Here is a 6,000-nt window from a genome sequence, read left to right as displayed (position 1 = left end):
GAGGGGCCCTTGAGAGTGAAGATGGCACCTTAATTCTGTGGAAATGGAATATTTAGAAATCTCTGGCTGTGATGCATTGGGAATAAAACGTCACTTTCTTTATTCTAAATTGAAGTGCCCAAATGCCTCCACTAGAATTGACATGTCCTGCTGTACAGTGTTTAAGATGGACTCTATATACTATTGGAATAAATAAGTCAATTCATAACAATTGTTTCTTTCTTAAAATGTTGGAATTACACACATTTATAGTATTTAAATGCATTTGACTTGCTTGCATAATTGGTTTCTGCAGTAGTTTGTATTGGTTGGCATTTTGAACAAAGCAACACCGGGAAGAAAGCAGAGGGACACCTGCTTCAGTTATACTACAGCATCAATTTCAACAATAAATCTTAATTGTAATCAGTCTTGATCAACCCACCTGCATAGATTTGTTCATTTATAATTTGTAGGGATAATGAAGGAAAAGAAAAGGATGTTAGGAGAGAGGGGTAAAAAGGGAGGGAACAGAACACCAATTATTAGGAACTTGCAGTTATGTGCTCTTCTCTGTGAATACAGCAAGCTCATGTTTACCTTCAGGTGCCATGTGAGCAATTTCTCTTAATTCAGGAGCAGTTGTACGTGCAACCACAAGATAGAATTAATTCTCCTGCTCTTATTCCCAAGCCCAGCAGGTGAATGCACAGCAGTTTTTAAAAAATGACTACTTGTCTTTGTGTGTGAGGTAGGAAATACATTGAAGCCAGTGTGCTATGTAGGGAACTCTTGCAGCTCTATTATTTTTTAACTTGGAGACTGGTGGCTGCTGTAGCATACTCCACAGTGGTATACCTGGGGTGCTCTCTGCAGGCTTGCCAGCTGCTCACTGAAGTGCCTCTCACCAGGGCTCACTTTCTTGGAACTTCCTTGGAGCTACAAATCAATTTTCTTATGTATATTTACATAAACAAAAAGGGAAAAAACAGTTGTGGGTAAACAGTCCAAATTGCAGTGGAAGATGTGTGGGAAAGAAGAAGAAATAGCTCATCTTTCCATGCACTTCATTTGTTTCTCGTAAGCTCTGTAATGGTCATAAAGGAGCCAGCTGCACATAGCTGTAAGGGTGGTGCAGGGATGAGGGCCAGCCTCCAGATTTTGCAGTGCCTTCATAATGTATTTACAGGCATATTGTTTCTTTTTCAAATTTATTCTGATTCTCTTTTTGTACCTTTTTATTTTATTTCTCCTTATTCTTATTACCCAAAACTTTATTGTTTTTCTTCCCAGTGCATTATGCAGTTGAAAGTGTTTTTTCTCTAATGCATTGGTTTTCCTAATTGCATTTTAGCTAAGCCTTTTGACTCAAACCCTTCATGATTGTTCTTTTTTCCCTCAAAATGATCCTGGTTGCATTAGTACTTATTTCCTCTTTTCCATTATGAATAGCTGTTTTTTCTTCTCTCCTTCATCTTTTCTCACGGCAGATCTTTACCTCCATTTGTCTTCATTGCCGTTTCATTTGTCCTTTCTGCTATGGGACTCTGATAATAGTGATGGACCACTGCAATTAATTTTATTCCATACACCACTGCTTGCTTAGACAAACTGACACTGCTCTTCTCAGCTGTTCTTACCTTTTGACCAGCATTAGCAAAAATCAGCCACGAACTTCAGTGAAGTGCTGAAGGCAGCAAATCACAGAATGGCCTGGGTTGAAAAGGACCACAATATTCATCCAGTTCCAACCCCCTGCTATGTGCAGGGTGGCCAACCAGCAGACCAGGCTGCCCAGAGCCACATCCAGTCTGGCCTTGAATGCCTGCAGGGCTGGGGCATCCACAGCCTCCTTGGGCAACCTGTTCCAGTGCCTCACCACCCTCTGTGTGAAAAACTTCCTCCTAATCTCTAACCTAAACCTCCCCTGTCTCGCTTTGAAACCACTCCTCCCTGTCCTTTCACTATCCACCCTCATAAACAGCTATTCCCCTCCTGTTTATACGCTCCTTTCAAATACTGGAAGGCTACAATGAGGTCTCCCTGGAGCCTTCTCTTCTCCCAGCTAAAGTTCCCTCAACCTTTCTTCAAACATGGGATGTCTGGGCACGGCAGTCCCTGCATGTCCTCACTCATCTCCAGGGCTGGCAGAAACAGCGGAGGAGAATCAGTGGTTTTGTTACAGCACGAACACATTGAACACGGTTATAAGCAATCTCTCCTATTGTTGTAGTGTGAGTGTTATTACTTTTAAGCACAATGTTGTTGTTAGTTGATGAGATGCCTGGGCCGAGATACTGCCAGCAGACAGCACTCTCGGAATGTGGTTGCCGTTAGCGAAGTGGCACGCAGTCAATATGAATTCCTCTGAATTTACTACTGCCTGTTGACATCTTATTCTGTTGCAGGCAAGTATTTAATCAAAGTTTATTGTCATTCTTCTCTGAGATTTAAGTGGGAAATAAAATTTTACGATACGTATAGTATTTTAGATGACGGCTTCATTATTTCCACTGAATAATTTGAAATGCTACAAGGAGAAATATTGATGTCAAACTGGTAATTGTCATTAAATATGCAGCATTTTTGCAGCAGCCACTTGGGCAAAAAAATAAATTTCCTGAACTTACAGGTAGCATTGCAGTACCATCTGAAATTCAACATAAAGTTTTTCACACAGAGGCTGGTGACACATTGGAACAGGTTGCCCAAGGAGGTTGTGGATGCCCCATCCCTGGAGACATTCAAGGCCAGGCTGGATGTGGCTCTAGACAGCCTGATTTGGGCTCGGGTTGCTGGGAAGAACAAGAATATTGCTTTGGAGCTGGGATTTCTGAGAGGTGTCATGCAAAGTAGGCAGATGGGTTTAATGCTGAACTTCTGCAGAGTGAAGTGTTGCTGTTTATTCAGTATCTCACTGTGCAGTGCTTTATTCAAAACCATGAAAGTATCTTCTCCTTCTAGAATGGAAATGGCAGTAAGATCAAAAAAATTCTGGAAAAACAAGCTTTATGTTTCAAGCAGAGTTCTGTGTTGTTCTTTGTTCTGTTTTGCCCATTGGGAAGAGTTTCGTTTGTTTATAAGATGAACCAAAAATTCATCTTGGTCTGTGTTTCTCCATGTAGTTCCTTCTGTTGACTTGTTAATTCAAATACAGAACCTGTACAGTAGGTTATAATCAACTTACTACCAAATACGTTTGCAAAAATTCTATGTTCATATTTATTATAATCTAACTATGGGATTAAAAGGATTCAATCTTAACTATGTTGAAAATGTTATCTGTTGTGTAACTGATGTAGCATACGTTGCTTAACTCATAAAATGCAGGTAGAAGTTCAGTTTTGCAGCTAGTGCTTTCCATGTGCAGTTGTGTTAGCAGCGGTTTCACAAGGATAGAAAGCATTTCCAGAGGTTCACTCCAATGAGAGCCCTACTTAATTTCCACCCAAGTGTTCTCAGCGTGAGGATGAAGCTCTTCAGTTGATATCGTCCTTACCAGTCCTCCAGCTGCATCTCAGCAACTGCTTGGCTTTGCACTCCTGGGGGTCACAGCAGGAAAAAATACTCATCAGAGCAAACGTAGTTCCTTGAGACTAATTCTGGGCGCTCTTCCAATGTCAAGGTGGGAGAAAGACAAAATGAGCAAGCAAGACCTGAAGGAGAGGCAATGAGGGTTGTGGCAGTAACCCCTGAGGTGGGTTGGATGCATTTGGATCCATTCCACGCTAATGAGAGGACGCCTCAAGAACTAAACAACCTTTTGTTTTTCTTTAGAAGTGTCTTCTGCCCTTCTGCTTTGGGCGTTGGTGCTTACTGCTGCGCAGTGCTCTAAGTTGATACCAGCATTGCAGCAATTTGTGGCCAAGAAGTAGTTTCACATCAAGAGAAGGTTCTGACTGGGGGAGATGGGAGACCTGAAGAAATACCTCTGTGCTCTGATCTGTCACTGAGTTTAACTCCTGGTTATTACAAGATGAACTTCACTGCGGTGTCATCATTTCTATTCTTAAAATTCTGACCAGGGAGCGGAGTTGCAGCAGTCATTGTCAGTGCTGTCTCCTGCTCTGTTTTCCTGAAGGGCGAGTGGCTTCCACAAGGACTGCATCCTTCCCTGCCACCCCACAGCTCTCCGTGGCTGATTTCAGATATTGCAGCTTGAGATCTAAACACATACTTGGAGGGGAATTCGTATTGCATTTAGGTAATTTAGATGCTTGAAGTGTTATTTAGCCAAGAGAAAGCCTCCTCTAGAAAGATTATTGTGAACATCTGCAATAAGAATTCTACCTTCAAGGTTTTGGGTGGACAATTTAGAAGCTGTGAAGAATTTAATATCTTCTGTAAGTTTGTGATGGTGCATAAAGCACATTTGATATGTATCCTGTTAGAGTATTTTTTTTCATAGGAAATGAGAGGCATTACCTTCTTTTGTAATATATGGTGGTTTTCTGAGATCTCTCTGCAAGGCACTTGGTACAGAGCAGTGCATTTCTGTGTTAATAACAGCCAGCAATTAAACCCGAACACAGCAAGGAGAGCTATAACATAGATCAAACTGAGTGTTGAATTGTACCTTCATGCAATCACTGGTACAGTCTCTATAGCAAAACTCAAATCTCCCTTTTGCTGAGGAACTTTGAATTGCAGCCTCTGTTCACGGTGCTGCTGCTGTCACCTGTTATAAATCCTACGGAGAGAAGCAGAAGGCAGATTTTGCTTCTTTGCCAGAACTGGGGAATGCAAATGTCTGCTTTCACCCAGGATTGTGCGTGGAAGAAGCCACCCCAGGTGGGGTGCTGGGTGCTTAGAGGTGATCTTTGGGAAGTCGTGAAGGCATCAGTGGGAAGGTTCCTATGCCTCCCTGTCACTGTAAGCGATGGCAGGGAAGGGTGTGTGTGTGTTTTGTGGTACTTCACTGAAGCTTATAATCTCTTTACTGTACCAATGACTCTTAAAATCAAGTCTGCCTAGGGAACCCTCATGTTATCTGCTGCTAAACAGACAGGCTGTCAAAGTTTTTTTTGACACTAAAATGAGTCAAGGAAACAGCTGGAGTAAGGCTTACAGGTTTATCTGTTTGTTTGTTTGTTTCTGTTTTTTAATGCTGGTTTTGTCTGAAGATAGTTGTCAGCATTATGTGAGCAACAGTAATAATGGACTAATTAAAACAAAGGGTTTAAGCATAAGATTTGCAGGGGTTGCCAAATGCAGTGCCAGAAGATGTGCTACTCAGAAGTGGGGCTGTCTCTAAGGGGGGCTTTGGTCTTGATTTTCTTATCCAGCAGCCTTGGAACAAGTAGCAGTACGAGTGGGCATTTCAAGCCCTTCCCAATGAACATAAGTGCAAGGAAAAAGAGAAAGTATTTTTGAAAGTATTTTTGCAGTCAGATTGCCTGGCTGGGTTCTCTGTTCCTTCTTATAATATGCTTGAAAAGTTTTATTTGTGCCTTGAGGGCGATGAGCCTGTCTTCATTTAGGGATGCAACTGCAGATAATAGGACTGCGCTACTGACAGCTTTATGCAGTCTCAGTAGCAGCCTCCTTCTCTTATTTACACACTTGTACATGAATTGTCTTGCAAAAGCAATCCAGATTTCTATCCCTGTGCTTATAATTGCATCTTGGGCTGCCTTGTTACAGGCCCTGTTCCTGTAAAGTATTGTGGAAGAGCCAGTGTTACTCTGTTGTTGCCATTATAAATTTTATTTTATTTTTCTAAGTATAATTGAGATTGGATAGTCATTATGTTTTTTTTCCTGAATTCATAATTAAAGAAACTTCAGAGGAGAATGGAAAACTTTGTAGCTTTTTTTTATGAAACTTCATCAATTATTGTGTCCTCGTGAAGTCTGTGTAACTTAATGAAATTGCCGGACATTTCCATTGTTATTCCTTTGCTAAAATAGAGTTATGTTCTATTTTACTTTTTAAAACATAGCCCTATGTCTTCTGCTCCACCCAGCATCCCTCCTGTGTGCTCTATTCTGCTGCTCGCTCTGTCAGACGATCTTTTGGTTG

The 6,000-nt window shown here is 41.4% G+C and overlaps 1 protein-coding gene across 4 annotated transcripts in view; it reads left to right on the top strand.

The window, feature by feature from the left end:
• The window catches only part of THSD7B (thrombospondin type 1 domain containing 7B), a 292,733-nt gene that overhangs the window by 147,808 nt on the left and 138,925 nt on the right, over positions 1–6,000 (top strand). The gene's annotated exons all lie outside the window — the stretch shown is intronic.

This window comes from Lagopus leucura, unplaced genomic scaffold (genome assembly GCF_019238085.1).
Source record: "Lagopus leucura isolate 7727_CA_CO unplaced genomic scaffold, USGS_WTPT01 Super-Scaffold_100019, whole genome shotgun sequence".
NCBI lineage: Eukaryota > Metazoa > Chordata > Aves > Galliformes > Phasianidae > Lagopus > Lagopus leucura.
The sequence above is the reverse complement of the archived record's forward strand: the minus strand, read 5'-3'. Positions and strand labels throughout refer to the sequence as shown.